The following is a 20,425-nucleotide window of genomic DNA, read 5'->3' as shown; positions in this document are numbered from 1 at the left end:
AGGGAGGTCCCTCAAAAGCTCTATCATCAGTTGTGCAGGCAGGGGAGAAACCTGGTCCAGTATGTGGGAATGCGTAATGAAATTTCTCTGATATATGGTTTTGAATATCATCTCCACTTTATCAGTGAGAATTATTGTGCTGCTCTCTCTCTTTGGGACTCTTTCTCCAATATTACCAAAGACATGGTAGATATTACTAGTCTCAAAATTATCTGATATCCTTAAGTAGCAGGAAAATTCTCTTTCAATGCCCAATTGCAAGTTAGAAATTTTCTTCCAATAGGCTCTACAAGGGGCTGCATCCAGCAGTTTTAGAACTCAAAACACAGGAGGTTTTGGATGAAAATAGTGGTATTTACTGTCTGCCAGAGGGTTCAGTCTGCATAAGTTCTAGTTACAAACACATTTAAAATCTTATGATCCATAAAGTTATAATATACCAGTGAGAGTACCTGAACAACTGCCTTTAGTTAATATTTTAATAATTCTGCCCAAAACCATTTCCAATTTAGATTTAATTTTAGTGACTTTATGAATAGAAGCCAGCAAAATTCCTACGTGGGAATTTGGGTTCATAAGAACCCAATTAGTACCATCAGTCTTTTGGAATACTTTTAATTGGTGGAATTAGAAAATTATAATTGATCCTCATAGTTTCAGGAGTATATCTGATTTTATTGGAATACATGATTTCTCTAAATCTCACACATTGGGCTAGACCTCGACATTTAGCCGTATTCTGCCAGCCTTTTATATTTCACATGGGTGACTGCAGTTTTTAACTTGTCCTTCATTTATTTACATAAGGAGTCCACAAACTGGCATCACCAATACAGCGCACTCTCATACTTAATGGTTTTCAGATCCAGGTACTTACAATACCATATTAAGACCATTCTGGTGAATTCAAATATCTTGGGTAAGGACCATAAAGGCAACAAATGCGGGTCATGCATATACTTTTAGTGATGATGTCTTTTGCTGGCTCCAGGCTCAACTGCAGTCTTTCTTAATCCTTTCATGAGCATTTCATTCAGATATTTCTAAGTGAAAAAATGATGTCAAGATACAAAGTTAAGAGATTGGTATCTATTTCAACTATTTTTAAAAAATGGGTGAAAAGTAATTGTCATCTAGTTAATTTGGTCAAGAATTAAACTAAATAAATGTAACAATTGAGACAGTCTCTGGTAAAGAAAAAATATATAGTTTTTGGAGTTTGACACAGATGGGTTTCTATCTTACCTATATCACTTAGAAACTATGTAATATCAAGAAACCAAACTGAACTATCTTTACTTGCAAGCTATATTCATCACTGTTTTTTATTAAAAATTGAGGGTGATAATGCATCATACCTTGTAAGGATATTTAAAGAATTAAGAGAAAATTTCTGAAAAAAATGTGTGCTTTAATAGAGCAGATGATCCAAAAAAGTTGGTGTTATTAATTTCAATCAACTGAGATAATACTTACATAGGATAAAATAGTGTAGCATATTTAGAAGGAATTACTTGGTAGATTAAGTTAAATAATCAGTCAATTCTATTGATACAAAGATACTAAAAAAGACAGCACAGAGTTAAATACTGCAATCTTGTTGCTTATATTTTAGGCCAAGTAGATGAATTTTCTGCAATGACTTAAACTTTCTTTGGTATCTAAATTGGTTATAAAATTGTGGCATTTTTATATCTCATTATGACCTCATATATTAGAAAATTTTGAAAATTATGACAAAAATTAAAAATTATATTTCTACAGATTCATCACTTCTGGTTTTAGTCCTAGAGTTCAGAAAATTGAGGAATTTTGGAATGAGGCCATATAACACCTGTATAACTCTCCTGATATTATTTTTAATAATTAATTAATGTGTAAAAAATCATAATGTTTCCACAAAAGAGAATCTTTTCAAGAACAATAATTCGACGAATTTCTACCTGTTTTTAAGGTACGTAGAAAATTTCATTTACATAACTAGTTCCAAGAGAAGGGGCTCACTATGGCAAGTCTGTTTCTTGATCTCCTTCCTCCCACATAGACATGTTTTCTTACATCTATCCGGACAGGCATCACAGATAACAGTGGTATACCCAAGAATGCTCATACAAGGAATTTTATCTAGTTATATGTGAAATATTGTACAACACAGACATTTTCTGATTAACAATAGGGATTAAGAATAATATTTTGTCGATACCCCATTTCCTCTGGGAACTGGCATTCTTTGCTGGCACTCCAGTAGACTTTTGACTTGCTAGTAGCAAACTTTGACCTTCTTGTTTCTGCAGATTACTTTGCACCCAAGAGTCAATGATGCAAAATATTTTACTTTCCTTTTGTGCCAGGGCTATTGTTTCTCTTGATTCTTCTGAGCATCTTCTGCCCACCTAAGTTAACTCATTATGGTAGGGAATCTGTTCTTCACTCCTGATTTAGTATGTTTTGATAAAAGCATGCTAGTAGCAAATGTTTCTGAGAATTCCTTAATGATAGAAATAAGGTTTATTTTCAAGACTGTTTTAAAATTATTTTATGAGTAGTAGCAGGAAAATTTTTACTCAAATTTCTGTTACAATTTTCAACTGCTAATGGATTTATTTTGCTCTACTTGTAAAGCATAGCAATGCATACATAGCAATGTATACATGCTGAAATATCTAATGTCACTAAAAGTTATCTTAAAATGAAAATATAATAACAGGATTATCTCTAAACAGAGTAATATTTTTTAAAAGAGAAGTTGGTGTTTGTATCACATTATGACTAAGTTTTTAAAAATCGAGAATTAAATATGATTATTTGAAAACAGAAATTAATGCACTTAACACTTTAATTTTTCTTTTTCACAAAACTAGTAATTATACAGGATTGAAAAATAAAGAAAAACAAAGGGGAAAATAAAGAAAAAGGATTTGAGAGACATATGGTGAATCATTTAAATCCAATTAAAAAAAACTACTGGGTAACAGAAACAAAAGAGAAAATGTGAATTTATATCACGGAGACTGAGTTCCTCCAGATAATTTCTATCTCATTAAGTAAGAAAACAAAATGTCACTTGATTTAGAAAGACAGATGTGGAGTTTTATATAAATAAGAAATAAATTCTACATGTTCAGAGAAGAGAACAGTGGTTTTAAATACATGTTGCGGAATTCCCCAGAAACTGTGTCGCTCCCAAATTGGAGAACTCCAAAGAAGGGTTTTTAAGTCTGAGAACAACATGTAAGTACTATCTCAGTCTCTACCTCCTCATGGAGTACCTGCAGGCAGTTCCCTGACTGAGGGAAAGGCAGTGACTGTTACTTAGTCACTTGACCCATTTCCCTATAGGAAGTTACTAGTGCCCTTTTCAAAATCAAACCACAGAGGGAAAAAAAAATCTCTTTACAGTCCATTTTGGATGGAGAAAATATCACGATGCATGGATAATTTGGTAGGGGTAAGGGAGAAGACAATTATTTGAGTAAGTGTTTACTGAGCCTGGTCTGCTAGCTAACTTATTTTATAAACACCTTTAAAGTATAAAATTTAGTCATGCCTTCATGAAACTTACATTGAAGGATAAAGAAAAACTCATATGAAACCAGTATTCACATTCCAAAGTAGACAATGGGGGAAAATGCTACATATTTTAAAAATAAAATGTTAGAGATATATATCACTCTCTATGTACACATGTGTTTCTATTTATATCTATAACATATAAACACACACATAAAAACTAAATATATCTGTTTTTATTTTAAGTATTTCTTATTCTTCAGAATTTACTGTGAAGCATGTTTACAAAGTTTTAGAAAAATAAACCTTTTTTTCTGATTTTTAGTTATTAAGTGGAAAGTACTATATGTATAATGACATCTATTTTGCTTCTATTATTGAGCAATTAAGCCAAATATGTACTCTATCAATCAATCATTTAAACACAGGAGGAGTTGATCTCAGCAAGATCCCCTTTTCAGTCCATCACTTATGATAAATAGGAGTCTGCTAAGACTGTACAACACACTGTGTATGCAAAGAGGGGTATCCCACTGTGTTTTTGTATGGCTTCGATTCCAAAGAGTAAAAGAAACACCCTCTACATTATAATATAGTTCACAGTATTTGCCATTGTGCAGTCTTGCAGATTCCTGAAAAAGATATTTTATTAAACTCAGAAAACAAAAATTGGCTTTTAATTTTTTCAAAACTAGAAATCAGATTATTGATTTATAAAATGGAAAAAAATGGTTCAATGCTAATTGCCCAACTATGACTAAAAAATTAGATCAAACATTATTTTCAAATACTATTTAGAGTCAAATGAAATTTGTACTATGATAAGCTAATACAAAAATGAATTTAATGGAAATTCAATTTGTATAGAATAACTACGGTTATAAGAAATGAGTAAGAACAATTTTTTCTCATGTTTTTCTTTAATGTGTTTCCCCAAACAAGCTCTCTAAGGGAACTTAATTCAAAGCAATTGCATAAGTCTTCACAGAAAGAAAAAAGAGGGAGTGGGAAGCCAGAAGACAGAAAGAGGTAGAGAAGGAGAAAAAAAAGGGGGGAGAGAAAAGGAAAAATAAGTAAGTAATAGCAAAAGACAAAAACTAGTGTTTAAGAATCAAACAGCGCAGTTTATAAATTTGATGTTTTCTATCAAAGACAAAGTTTACAGTACCTGGAATAATAGTGTAGTTAGAGTATTATTCCATAAATATTCCTTGATTTCTTGCCTTGTTGTAGTAAACCTCAAATCATTTTTCCAAGGTGTTCCATAAGGTGTGTGCACTCCCATCCAAAGAAAGTGTTCTGCCTTCAGTATAAATGATCCCATCTAATTTGCATTATTTAATTTTGTATACCTAATCTTAAGATCTAGGTGTGGCACATAGTAGCTGGCTAAAAAGTTGTTAAATGAATCAATAAATTAAACTTAGAAAATTTTGTGTAGTCACTTCCTTCTCTAGGAACATAACATTTTAGAAACATGTATATACATCAAGAATATAATTACATCCTTCTAACTCAAGTGCCCAAGAAACACGATATCTTTAATTTCTATATGATTTAGTTCTGGACTTTTAGCCCCTAGGTGACTAGGAGGCAAAACAGTTCATCTCAAACCTCCTAGAGCATCTTCTTTTATTTAAGGTGATGCTATAACTCTGGATTCTTCTTAATAATCTTAAAATATTCAATATTAATCTTAAAATATCCAAGATCGAAGATTCAGATCTCTATCTTGAGTTAATGAATGAATTTCACACATAATATTAGGTCTTAATATAACAGAAGCTGTTTGTTTACTCTAGCAGCTTTTGGATCAGTATAAACAAACAAAAACAGTCAGTAGTTTCAGAAAAATTGGAGTTATGAATAGAATGAGTTAACTGTCCATGGAGGAACTTTTATGTTTGATATTCAGAAATGTAATTAAATTTTCTTCTCCGAAGAACCTAAATATAATTTGAAGAGATTAGAGGCAGGTGTTCTGTAAAGTATAGTATCTAAGAAGGAGCACACCGGGATGACAAGACTAGGTGGAAAGAACTTATCAAAGTTAAATTTGGGTTTGCTTGTCAATTTGTTTACTTTTTTCCCTGTGACCAATTCAGATGCTACAGAATAAGGCCCATTTATCTAAAAATGAAGATAAATCTCATATTTGGATGTGCAATATCTGGTCTTAAAACACCTCTGCTTCTCAACAGAGAAAATCCTATAACTTGTAAATTGCTTGTCATCTCCTATCTTTGACCACCAAACACATCAAAATCACAACCCTGCCTTTTTCTTAATAGTCAAAAGTGGCTATGATTCAATGATGGTATCATAATGTGTGAAACAATGTATATTCTCAAAACATGCATACCCCTGTATTAATTGATATAAAGAAAATTCTTTAATTCTTGCCTCAAAACCTACATGTTATAGTTTCTTTTTGTAATTCTATGCATTTGTTTTCCTTTCAACTATTGATATAAAAAAGGAATATATTTTCTCTGATGCAAAATGAGAAACCAAGTTGATAATGTTGTGGATAAAAATTTATGGATATTATATTTGATATTGCATTGATTATGAAATATTAACCATGAAGTTTAATGTTTATTTTTTAAATTCTGAACCCTGAGTTATTCATATAATAAAATTTCTGAAAATAGTTGCAAAAAATTAAAATCTTGTTACTAATTTTTTCTATTAAATGTGGTTTACAACAGTTAATATTTGAACCTCTTTACAGTGGTTACTGAATTTACCAAATGACAAAGTTTGGTATTTTTGGCACATTTTATCTATATTTATTTTATTTAAGAAAATAAAGGCAACATCTATTTGTTTATCATGCAAATGTAATCAAACTTAATTTAATTAAGTTTTATATAGTATATAAGAAAAGTGCTGCTTCAGATTCTGTGATTCAAATATTAAGTATAAAACAGGGTGAATTTTGACTTACCCCCCAAAATATGTGTTTTATAATAAAAAAATCACATTTTGAATATAAATCAAATTGAAAACTTCTGATACTATCATCAGGTAACTCACTTGCTACAAGTATTATTTCATATAATAGTCCATCAAATTTTGGAAATGTGCCTTATGATTTTAAAGAAAATATTTTTTATCTGTGTTAGCTATCCAAGAATATTAATAGGAAGAATGGCATAAAAAATAATTTAAGTATTATATAACAGATCTTTTGGCTTACATCTTATAACCTCCCTATGGCTCCTGAATACACATGATGGGAAAGAAGTCTAGCATACTAATTTTTAAAATATTGTTTGAGATAAGCTGACAAAAGCAGTAAATAATTAGAGTTGAATTTAGCAATTCAGGCTATAAATATCACTTTCTTTTATCCTGTCCACTGCATAGACAATAAAGAATACATTTAGTTAATATAGGCCAAGCTTCATGAATAGATGGAATAGAGGATATGAATTGGCATTCTGTTTCAAGTCAATGCCAAAAAAATGCCCTTTTCAAATCTAGATATTTCCCATTTAATCTTGTGAATTTTCTTCCATGAGATTCTCTTATAAAATATAAACATTTGTGGGAGGTTTTTTTCTTTCTTTTTTTTTTTTTTGAGACAGAGTCTCACTCTGTCACCCAGGCTGGAGTGCAGTGGCACGATCTTGGCTCACTGAAACCTCCACCTCCCGGGTTCAAGCAATTCTCCCGCCTCAGCCTCCTGAGTAGCTGGGATTACAGGCGTGTGCCACCATGCCCGACTAATTTTTGTATTTTTAGTAGAGACGGGGGGTTTCACCATGTTGGTCAGGCTGGTCTCAAACTCCTGACCTTGTGATCTGCCCACCTTGGCCTCCCAAAGTGCTGGGATTACAGGCGTGAGCCACCACGCCTGGCCTCATGGGAGTTTTTTTGTAATAATAAGAATAATCATGATTATCATGACAATGGCTAACATTTCACAATGTTTACTATGTGCAAGGTACTATTGTCAGTACTTTACATATAAGGATTTATTGCAACATTACAATAAATCTAGAAGGAGATATGTTATCAGTTTTATAGACAAAAAAGCTGAAATACTGAAGTGTTAACATGTGCAAGGTCACATGTCTATTATTGACAAATCTAGAATACATTATACAAAATTTCTCTGGGCTGTTGAAGACAAAGAATCACATTTCTCCTAAGATAATGAAACAAAATGCACCATTCGATAAAAATATTAGCTGTCTGGATAAGGCAGCATATATGCATGAAGAAGGTAGATAAGACACAGAAATTGTAAAAGTGCATCCCTGATGAAGGAAACTATAATTATTCAAGAAATGAAATCATTTTAATAACAACCTTTAGCTACTCTAGGGTTTTAATTTACAGCTTTTGTTTTAAGCATTTTTTTCTGGGTTGAATTTATATATAATACTGTTTGTTGAAATCTTTTTATTATTTTCTCTCTTTTTTTGATATTTGAGTAGCATTACATTGCATGAATGTACAATACTTTGCTTCCCTAGCTCTTAAAAGTAGACATAGTCTCTTAGCCAGTCAGATGCTGCCTCCTAGGACCTGAAATTCCACTGAGCTAACACAAAGACTTCATCAAAGTGGGGAGATCATTCATGGTGACAGCACGGGGAGAGTCCAAAGGCAGCAAAAATCCAGTGATAGCGATAGAGGTCAGAATGGAATTCTAAACACACGTTTCAGTTGTATCATTGATACGGTTTGGTTCTGTGTTCCCACCTAAATCTCGTGTCAAATTGTCATCCCCGCATGTTGAAGGGAGGGCCTGGCGTGAGGTGATTGAATCTTGGGGGCAAACTTCCCCCTTGCTGTTCTCATGATAACAGTTCTCATGAGATCTGGTTGTTTGAAAGTGTGTAGTACTTCCCTCTTCTCTCTCTCTCTCTCTCTCTCTCACTCTCTCTCTTTCTTTCTCTCTCTCTCTCTCTCCTGCTCTGCAATAGTATGACATGTTAGCTTCCCCTTTGCCTTTCGCCATGACTGTAAGTTTCCTGAGGCCTCCCAGCCATGCTTCCTGTACACCCTGCAGTACTGTGAGTCCAATAAACCACTTTTCTTTATAAATTACTCAGTCTCAGGTAGTTCTTTATAGCAGTGTGAGAACAGACCAATACAATCATCATACCTACAAATTTTCTACCTAGGTTTCCTTAGCTCTGCCCATATTCTTAGACTGATTCTCCAGCCTTGCTATGAATTCTCAGAGCTTAATGATATCCTTTGAATTAAGTTTCTGCTTATTATAGCAGAACCGCTTTCTATTACTTGCCACCATGAATCTTTATTGGTCAACTCAGTTCTTTCAATACCTCAAGATTATATATCCAACACCCTTATTTTATACTAATCTGAGGTTTAAAAAAAAGTTTAAAATTTCTGATTATACCAATAGAAGCAGTTAACGACAGTGGTTAAATTTCCTTGTCGCCAGGTCAATAGTTACCTATAATTCTGAAAGGTATAAAAGTTAAGAATCATGAGTCTTCTCATTTACTTCTTTGTTTATTAATTCATTCATTTAGCAGAAAATAAGTACAACATTATTGACATAGAAAAATGTCCATTTAGGTAAAGAAAAATTGTGTGTAAATAGTAATATACATATGGTCATGCATAAAAGAGATGTGTGTACATTTTTGTAAATATATTGAGATGCTGTATTTTAAAATTAAAATAATGTTTGCATATGGGTAATGATAATTTAAAAAATTATATAATTAATTTTTTTTGTATTGTCCACAATAAACACAAATTGCTTTAAAATTAGAAAAAGATGTGAGGGTAGATGACAGATAACAGGGTTAATGTACAGCTCCCACATGGATGGACAGAACAATGTGTGGAGACTCACACTATGAACTTTTGCTCCAAGAATCATCACAGGAACATACCAGAAAAACTGAAACAATTCACAGATTATTTGAAAGAAACAGCACGCCACTGCAAATTCCATGAGACAGGCAAAAACTGTGAGCTCCCAAAGTGTGAGGGGGAGGGAAAACCTGCCTCCGAACACACATTCTCACTGGGGAATCTGGAAATCCAGATTACAGGAGAAGGATTTAACCTGACCTAGAGCTAGAATGGATTTAGAAAGCTGAATGAAATATAAAAGTAGAAGTATCATCAGGAAGAGCCTTATAGGCACTTCCATTCTCCAGCTCGAGCCCAGGGAAACCATCTCTAACTACACCTCACAGAGGCTCTCGAGGAAGGCACCCAGTGGAGTTAGGGAGGGGTCATGGGGTATAAGAAGCTTCCAGCTGAATTTTATAATAATTTTGAATGGACATGAAGTTTTTTGAGCAGAATCTGAGGGGTGAACAGGAACTGCTGCAGATATGAGTGCAAGAACCGTGGTTGACGTTGTGGACAGACAGGGAGGAGTTAGGCCTAAAAGCCGAGCATTCTTGCTCAATGGGGAAGCTTATAGCCTGTGGCAGGTTTGAGTTCCACACTCAGGCTGGCCAGATCTAAACTGTTGTTGGCGGGGGACTAGGGGAGTGAGAACAGACTCAACAACAGTGTGGGAGCTGGGTGAGGCCTTTCACTACTGGCTATCCCCCACTTCCCTATCAAATTATATGCCACAGCAGAGGCAGCCATAGTCCCCTCTGGAACATAACTCCCTTGGCCTAAGAACCACACCCTTGTCCCCCACAGTGGCTATGGCAATCCCTGCCCAAGGAGAGTCTGAGCTAAGACCCATCCAACCCTGCCCCCACCTGATGGTATTTCTCTACCCACCCTGGTAGCCAAACACAAAAGACATGCAATCCTGAAAGCTTTATGGTCCTGCTCATCCTTGAGAAACCAGAATACTTCCCCCAGCCAACTTAGGGCAAGCTTATACCCCACTGCTAATACTGCAGCTGCTGCTCTCCTGCAAGCTCCACCTCTGGGCTAGAGGCCAATCAACTCAGGCCATTATAGCCACTTATTACAGAATAATCCTACTCCCAGGAAGGAGAAAACAACAGATAATACCACAAACTGCAACATCCTCACTAACCAGAGGTCCATGTGACAATTTCACTACTAGCGTAATCAGCATTCAAGAAAGCCAGCACACTAAACATCTACAACCAAAGATTCTCACAGAGTCTCTTCTCTCCTCTGCTACCCCCACCAGAGCAGGTACTGGTATCCATGGCTGGGACACCTGAAGACAGATCACATTACAAGACTCTTTGCAGACATTCCCCAGAACCAGCCCAGAGCTGGTAGCCCTGCTGGGTGACTATCCCGAGAAAAGCAATAATAATCACTACAGCACAGCTGTCAAGAAGCCCATCCCTAGGGGAAGAGGAAGAGCACTGCATCAAGGGATCACCCTGTACAACAAAAGAATCTGAACAGCAAGCCTTGAGTTCCAGATCTTTCCATTGGTGCGTGGTTTATTCTAGCAGAGACACAACTGCAGCGCTGGGTGCAGTAGGCGAAGTCTGTACCTACACCCCAACAGGCAGGCAGCCTCTGTGAACATTAAGGGCTTTGGAGAAGGAGTCCTTGTTCCCCTCTGGTACTACACAGCAGACACAGGTGGGGCTTCCCCCAAAGCAGTGCAGCATGAAGGCACAATCCAGGGTGAGAGCAGTTCCAGCCTTTCTGGAAAAAATACAGGGTGAAAGCAGTTCCACAGGAGGAGCACACCCCAGATTCAGGCCTGCACGAGAGGCAGAGTCATCATTCCTCCCTACTTGGAGCATCAACATTCCTATAGATGAAAAGAGATGCCTATCTGATCTGAATAGCTGAAATGCTACAACAAGAGTGAGGCTGTGAGGTGAATAGATTTCCTGCTGACCCAGCAGGGGAGCTGAGATGGTTCCCACTCATCACACTGATAAAACGTCAGCACATCTAACTGAGATCTCCCCCAGCCATCCTCATCAAGGCTGGGACCTCAGCCCACTGTTGGTTATTAGATCAATCTGCCTGCCTTAGCCACAGCCAATGCCTACCCAAGTTTACCTCACCAATTGTCCTGAACCCTGAATCATCAATTGAGTAAATAAAACACTGGAAAAAATTAAATAAATAAATAAAATATACACCACAAGAGAACGAAATAAAATTCAAAAGATTCCTGCTATTCCAACACAATAGGAGACAGTGAAGTAGCTTGCATACCAAGAATATAACCACTACAGCCAGCTTCAGGGAAAGCCAGCACACAAAGACATTCTATGACTAAGGAATTCATACAGAATCTTCACCCCTACAAATACCAAGAACCAAATTAGTCTAAGGTAAACATTAGTCTGTTCCTTAAGAGGGGAGAAAAACAGTCCAATTAAAAATATATTAAGGAATAATTTGAAGAAATAGTCTACCCAAATGGGAAGGAACCAGAAAAGTAATTCTGGTATTACGACAAAACAAGGTTCTATAGCACTCCCAAAACATCACACTATCTTCCTAGCAATAGATCCAAACTAAAAAGAAATCTCTGAATTCTCAGATAAAGAATTCACAAGCTAGACTATTAAACTACTCAAAGAGATATCAGAGAAAGGTGAAAAACAACTTAAGAAATTTAAAAAAAATAGAGGATATGGATGAAAAATTCTCCAGATAAATCGATATTATAAAGAAAAAACAATCACAACTTCTGCAAATGAAAGACACATTTAGAGAAATGCAAAATGCATGGAAAGTTTAAACAATAGACTAGAACAAATAGACATTGAGATTACTGAGAAAGAATATAAATCTAAAAGTTTGTAAAACATATTTAAGGAAATAATCAAGGAAAACTTCCCCAGCCTTGCTAGAGATCTAGACATCCAAATAAAAGAAGTTCAAAGAATACTTGGGAAATTAATCACAAAAAGATCATCGCCTAGGCAAATAGTCATCAGGCTAATCTAAAGTCAAGATGAAGGAAAGAATCTTAAGAGCTGTGAAGCAAAAGCATCATGTAACCTATACAGGAAAACCTATCTGATTAACAACAGATTTCTCAGCAGAATCCCTACTAACTAGAAGGGATTGGGGTCCTATTTTTAGCCTCCTTCAAGAAAACAATATTGAGTCAGTATTTTTGTATCCAGCAAAACTAAGTTTCATAAATGAAGTAAAGATATAGTCTTTTCCAGAGAAACAAATGCTGAGAGAATTTGTCACTACCAAGCCAGCCCTGTAAGAATTACTAACAGGAGCTCTAAATGCACCAAAATAGAACCTCCTTAAAGCACAATTCTCACAAGATCTATAAAATGATAACACAATGAAAAAAAAGCCCCACAAAGTATTCAGTCAACAAGAGCAAGATCAATAGAATTGTACTTCACATCTCACTGCTAACATTGAATGTAAATGGCATAAATGCTTCACTTAAAAGACACAGAATGGGAGAATGTATAAGAATTCACCAACCAAGTATCTGCTGTCTTGAAGAGACTCACTTAACACTTAGGAACTCACATAAACTTAAGGTAAAGGGATGGAAAAATATATTCCATACAAACGGACACCAAAACCAAGCAGGAGTATGTATTCTTATGTCAGATGAAACAGACTTTAAAGCAACAACCATTAAAAAAGACAAAGTGGTACATTATATAATGATTAAAGGACTAGTCCAACAGGAAAATATCACAATCCCAAATATACATGCAGCTAATACTGGAGCCCCCATATTTATAAAACAATTACTACTAGACCTAAGAAATGAAATAGATGGCAGCACAATAATAGTGGGGGACTTCAATACTCCACTGACAGCACTAGATAGGTCATCAAGTCAGAAAGACAACAAAAAAACAACAGATTTAAACCCTAGAAAAAATGGACTTAGCAGATATTTACAGAACATTCTATCCAACAACTGCAGAATACACATTCTTCTCATCAGCACATGGAACCTTCTCCAAGATAAACCATATTACAGGCCACAAAACAAGTCTCAATAAATTTCTGAAAATCAAAATCATATTAAGTATCTTCTCAGATGACAATGCAGTGAAACTAGAAATTAACTCCAGAAGGAGCCCTCAAAACTATACAAATTCAGGAAAATAAAATACTCTGCTCTTGAATGATCTTTGTTTCAACAATGAAATCAAGATGGAAATTAAAAAGTTCTTTGCACTTAACAATAATAGTGACACAACTTATCAAAACCTATAAAATTCAGCAAAAGCAGTGCTAAGAGGAAAGTTTATACCATTAATTGCCTATATCAAAAAGTCTGAAAGCACGAATAGGCAATCTACAGTCACACCTCAAGGAACTAGAGAAACAAGAACAAACCAAATCCAAATCCAGCAGAAGAAAAGAAATATCGAAAATCAGAGCAGAACTAAATGAAATCGAAGCAAACAAACAAAAATGCAAAATATAAATTAAACAAAAATATATTTATTTGAAAAGATAAGCAAAATTTTTAGACCACATGTCAGAATAACCAAGAAAAGAAGAGAGAGGATCGAAATAAGCTCAGTTAGAAATGAGATGGGAGATACTACAACCAATACCACAGAAATATAAAAGATCATTCAGGGTTACTATGAACACATTTACACATACAAATTAGAAAATCTAGAAGAGCTAGATAAATTCCTAGAAATATACAACCCTCCTAGAATAAATCGGAAAGAATTGTAAACTCTGAACAGACTAATAACAAGTACTAAAATTGAAACCATAATAAAAAAAATTGCCAACAAAAAGAAGTCCAGGACCAGATAAATTCAGGGCTGAATTCTAACAGCCATTCAAAGAAGAATTGGTACCAATCCTGCTGCAACTATTCCAAAAGATACAGAAGGAGAGAATCCTCCCTAAATAATTCAATGAAGCCATTATCACCCTAATACCAAAACCAGGGAAAGGACATAACAACAACAACAAAGAGCTACAGACCAATATCTCCGATGAACATAGATACAAAAATCCTCAAAAATACTAGCTAATGGAATACAACAACATGTCCAAAAGATAATGCATCATAATCAAGTGGGTTTCACACCAGGGATGCAGGGATGGTTTAGCATACGCAAGTCAGTAAGTGTGATACATCATATAAACAGAATTAAAAACAAAAATCATGTGATCATTTGGATATGTGTATGCAGAAAAAACTTTTGATAAAATCCACATCCCTGTATAATAAAAACCCTCAGCAAAATGGTCATAAAAGGGACATACCTCAAAGTAATAAAAGTCATACATGACAAATCCACTGCCAACATTATACTGTAAAGGAAAAAGTTGAAAGCATTCCCCCTGATAACTGGAACAAGACAAGGATGACAACTTTCACCACTTCTATGCAACATATTACTAGAAGTCCTAGCCAGAGCAATCAGATGAGAGAAAGAAATAAAGGGCATCCAAATCGATAAAAAGGAAGTCAAGCTGTGGCTGTTCAATGATGATATGATAGTATACCTAGAAAACCATAGAGTCAACCAAAAAGCATGTAGAACTAATAAATGAACTTAGTAAAGATTCAAATAAATGTATACAAATCAGTGGCACTTTTCTACACCACCACCAACCACATTGAGAATCATATTGAGAACTTAATCCCTTTAAAACAGCTGCAAATAAAATAAAATAAAATAAAATACTTAGGAATATATCTAACCAAGGAGATGAAATATCTCTATAAGGAAAACTAAAATCTTGCTGAAAGAAATCATAGATGACACAGACAAATGGGAATACATACAATGCTCATGAATGGGTAGAATCAATATTGTGAAAATTACCATATTGCCAAAAGCAAGAATTAAATTCTCATCAAAATACCATCATCTTTCTTCACAGAAGTAGTAAAAAACGCTCCTAAAATTCTCAAAAAGAGCCCCTATAGCCAAAGCAAGACAAAGCAAAAAGTACAAATCTGGAGACATTACCTGACTTCAAACCGTACTAGAAGGCTACAGTTACCAAAACAGCATGGCACTGGTATAAAAATAGGCACATAGATGAATGGAACAGAATAGAGAACCCAGAAATAAAGCCAAATATTTACAGCCAACTGATCTTTGACAAAGCAAAAATAAATAAATAAATATAAAAATAAAGGGGAGAAAGCACACCCTATTCAACAAATAGTGCTGGGATAACTGGCAAGCCACATGGAGAAGAATAAAGCTAGATCCTCATCTCTCCCCTTATGCAAAAATCAACTAAAGATGGATCAAATACTTAAATCTAAGACCTAAAGCTAAAAAAATTCAAGAAGTTAACATTGGAAAAACTCTTGTATACATTGGCTTAGGAAATACTTCATAACCACGAACCCAAAAGCAAATACAACAAAAACAAAAATAAACAGGTAGGACCTAATGAAAATAAAATGCTTCTGCACAGCAAAATAAATGATCAGCAGAGTAAACACAACCCACAGAGTGGGAGAAAATATTCACAAACTATGCATCTGACAAAGAACTAATATCCAGAATCTACATGGAACTCAAACAAATCAGCAAGGAAAAAACAAATAATTTCATCAAAAAATAGCCAAAGGACATAAATACACAATTTTGTGAAGAAGGTATACAAATGGCCAACAAACAAATAAAAATATATTAATTACATTAATATATTAAAATATGTATGTATTTTTAAAATGCCCAGCATCACCAATTATCAGGGAAATGCAAATTAAAACCACAATGAGATACCACTTTACTCCTGCAAGAAGGCCACAATTAAAAAATAAAATAATAGATGTTGATGTGGATGTGGTAAAAAGAGAACACTTTTACACTGCTGGTGGGAATGTAAACTAGTTCAACTACAATGGAAAACAGTATGGAGATTTCTTAAAGGACTAAAAGTAAATCTATCATTTGATCCAGCAATCCTACTCCTGGGTATCTATCTACCCAAAGAAAAATAAGTCATTATCTGAAAAAGACACTTGTACCTGTATGTTTATAGCAGCACAATTTGCAGTTGCAAAAATATGGAACCAGCCTAAATGCCCATCAACCAACAAGTGGACAAAGAAAATGTGATCTATATATATACATAGATCTATCTATCTATATAGATCTATCTATCTATCTATCTATCTATCTATCTATCTATATAGAGAATGCCCATCAACCAAGTGGACATTCTATATATATTCTATATTATTCTATATATATTCTATATATCTGTACATATTCTATATATCTATAGATATTCTATATATCTATATATTCTATATGTAGATATTCTATATATCTATATATCTATATATCTATAGATATTCTATATATAGATATTCTATATATCTATAGATATTCTATATATAGATATTCTATATATCTATATATCTCTGTATATATCTATATATCTATGTATTTATACAGATATAGAATTGTATAGAATGCATATTCTATATATCTATATATGTATATATATTCTCTCTATATATATCTATATGTGTATATATTCTCTATATATATATATTCTACATATATATACACACATGCACACACACACACACCATGGAATACTACTCAGCCATGAAAAGGAATAAATAACATTATTTGCAGCAACCTGGATGGAGTTAGACACTATTTTTCTAAGTGAAGTAACTCAGGAATGGACCATCAAACATCGTATGTTCTCACTTATACATGGGAGCTAAGCTATGATAAGGCAAAGGCATATAAATATAATAGACTTTGGGGACTGTAGGAGAAGTGTGGGAGTGGGGTAAGGGATAAAAGACTACACATTGGGTACAGTGTGCACTACTTTGGTGACAAGTGCACCAAAATCTCAGAAATCACCACTAAAGAACTTACCCATGTAACAAAAAACCACCTGTTCTCTCAAAACTATTGAATAAAATAAAATATCATAAAATTTTTAAAAATAAATGAATAAAATAACATTGGAAGAAAATAGATTTTATGAAAAGTATAATCCAATAACTAGTTTGTTCTATTTTTATTAAGGTTTTATTAGGTGAAATTGCCCCATAATTAAGATTAAAAGCCTTTGGTTTCAATCTTAACCAACTTTTTTTTAAAAAGAGTATATTCTATTGATTTTATTTCTCTGTTTCTAGTATTTTCAACTATTAAATCTAATAAAATATATGTTCTGTTAATGTAATTAGTCTAATGTAGTATACAGCTTGAATGATTGCAACACATATACTTATCCTTAAAATTTGTAACCATCCTTCTTTAGAGAAGAAATTGCTACTGGTCAACATACAAATGTTTTTTATTTAGATGTCACCATTTAATTCAGGAAAATGATTGCACAAATGCCTAGTTAAGTCAACTTTCCAGTAAAATCAGACACACAATGTATGTAGCTGATATCAAATGGTTGTTTTTTCTCATTTTTTAATGTAGAACAAAGAATCTCATTCAAAAGTCTTACCATCAATAAAATGCAACAATTGAAATAGAATCAGATTCACTTTATAGAGATTTAAAAATAAAATGTAGTTTGGCATATCTACAGAACAAATCTATTTAAACTCCACAGGGCACTTATCTCTTTTTTTTCCCTGAGGCAATCCTGTCTGATGCTGAATAGAGTAGCATATAGTAATTACCATCAGATTAAAATGACAAAATTTAGCTTCTAAAAGGGTTAGAGGACTAGGATGAAAGAAAAAAGGATTAAAAAGCACAGAGACACACAAAGCAAAACCATTAAGCATTCATTCCAGAAGACAGGAGAATTTAAAGATGCATTAAAGAATTTGGGTGTAGGTTTTACCATCATTTATGGCAGGTATTTAGGGAAATGATGAGATTCTGATTTCAATTTAAACTTGACATGAGAAATAAGATTTTCAGATAAAAAAATATATTTATGAAATGTAACCATTTACTAAAGGCTTAAAACATTTTGGATATATTTTATTTGTAAACAGTTTCAGACTTACAGAATGCCATGGTCTGGATATTTGTGTCCCTCCAAAATTCATGTTGATATCCTAAGCTCCAAGGTGATGTTATAGGGAAGTTAAGCCAATTTTTGTTGTCTCTATAGTTTTGCCTTTTCCAGAATGTCATATAATTGGAAAGGTGCAATAGGGAGACTTTCAGACTGGCTTTTAAAACTAGAAATAGGAACTTTGAATCACCTATGTATCTTAATGGCTTAATAATTCATATTTTTATTGCTGAATATTATTCTTTTGCATGGATGTACCATATTTTATTTCTTAATTCTCCTATCAAAGAGCATCCTGATTGCTTTTAATTTTTGGTGATTTCGAATAAAGCTTCTACAAACATTCTTGTATATATTCTGTGTAGACATAGTTTTCAAATGATTTAAGTAAATGTCTAGGAACACGATTGCAGGACTATATGGTAAAACTTGGTTTACATTTGAAAAAACTACCAAACTGTCTTCCACAGTGGTTAGGCCATTTTGTATTCCCACTGTAAATGAGAGTTTTCAGGGCTCCATATGCTCCCCAGGAATTGATGTTGTCAGAATTATCGTCCTTCAGCCTATGTCCAATAAGGCTATTACAGTGTTTACATTAGAGGGCAAGCCTTTGTTATGGAGAACATATGGGTTTATTTCACTGTGGTTACTGTTTTCATTCCTCTGCTTCTGATTTTACTTGGTTTAAGAACCTCATGGATTTCCTGAAAGTGAACTCATGAAAGTAAATGTATTCAAAGACTGTGGTCCCCAGAAATTTCTTACTCTCATACTAGTTTACAGTCCTCAGAATTCATGAAAAGAATCATACAAGTGTTCCAGATAGTGTAGGACTCCAGTGGCTTCTGGTCCAAATAAGCCGATTTTGACTGTGATTTTATGTATTCTCTTGTCTCTTATAAATCCCAGGGTGGTGGTTTGCCCAGAGTCCTCAATTCTCCAGTGAGTAAGAAAATGTCTTTGAGTTTTCGTTTGTTCAGCTTTTGTCTTGTTGTAAGGATGCAATTGATGTTTTCAGTCTTGTTATATGTAGAAACTGAAACTTAAAGTCAGCTTCAATTAATATTTTCATTGTTAATTTAGAATATATTTACTGGTATTTTGTAGTCACTGTAGTACAATGAATCTTTTCTTATCTCTCAAAATATTTCTCTTACCTACTACTAATTGTTCACCTTTTCAGCCCATATAGCCATGAATCTTCTCATGCATCCACAATTCATTTTCAGTGTAAAATGCATTGAGTTATGCGCTGAATGATTCACTTAATATCCTTGTGTCTCAGTTTCTAAATATCTCAAATGAAAGTTAGAATGTGGAATACCATTCAGGATTATTTGTAAGTTATTTTTTTTCATTGTTAATATTCTATATACAGTTGCATGTAAAGCAACATTTTAAAAAAGGAATCACAGTTTGAATGTTTTAAAGCAGTGGTATTCAAAATGCAGTTATTGAACTAGCAGCTTCAACCTTATCTAGGAACTTTTTAAAAATGCAAGTTTTTGAGCCCCACACCTGAACTAAAGATACAGAAACTCTGAAGGTGGGATGCAGAATCTGGTTTTAACAGGCTCGGCAGGTGACTCAGAGTCAAGTTATAATTGAGAACCACTGATTTAGAACAGTGCATTCATTGTTTTACATAATCTTTCTCTAAATTGTTATTAAATTACATAATCATAATTTAGTGTACATTTATTATTCTTTTCTATTTGGACTTTCATAGATTAGTTTTTAAAACATGCTTATATATTTACTTATAAATATGGTCATTTGTATGAGTATCTTAATAGTGTAACTTAGTTCTGTAGGTATGTGGGACTGTAAGCAGGTGGATCATTCAGTATGCCTAAAGATTCAGTTGAAAGCAAGTGTCAATATAAATGGAAAGGAGTCTATAATGATATGAGGCTTCATGAGCATGGATTTTTTAATGAATTTGTAGTACATGTTTAGAGTTTGAACTTCCACATTGACACATGTAAACAAAATTAGGATCAAATTACCAGTTATGATTATTTCAGTTTATAGATGTGAA

The sequence above is a fragment of the Pan paniscus genome, chromosome 2 (assembly GCF_029289425.2).
Source record: "Pan paniscus chromosome 2, NHGRI_mPanPan1-v2.0_pri, whole genome shotgun sequence".
Classification (NCBI taxonomy): Eukaryota; Metazoa; Chordata; class Mammalia; order Primates; family Hominidae; genus Pan; species Pan paniscus.
The sequence above is the reverse complement of the archived record's forward strand: the minus strand, read 5'-3'. Positions refer to the sequence as shown.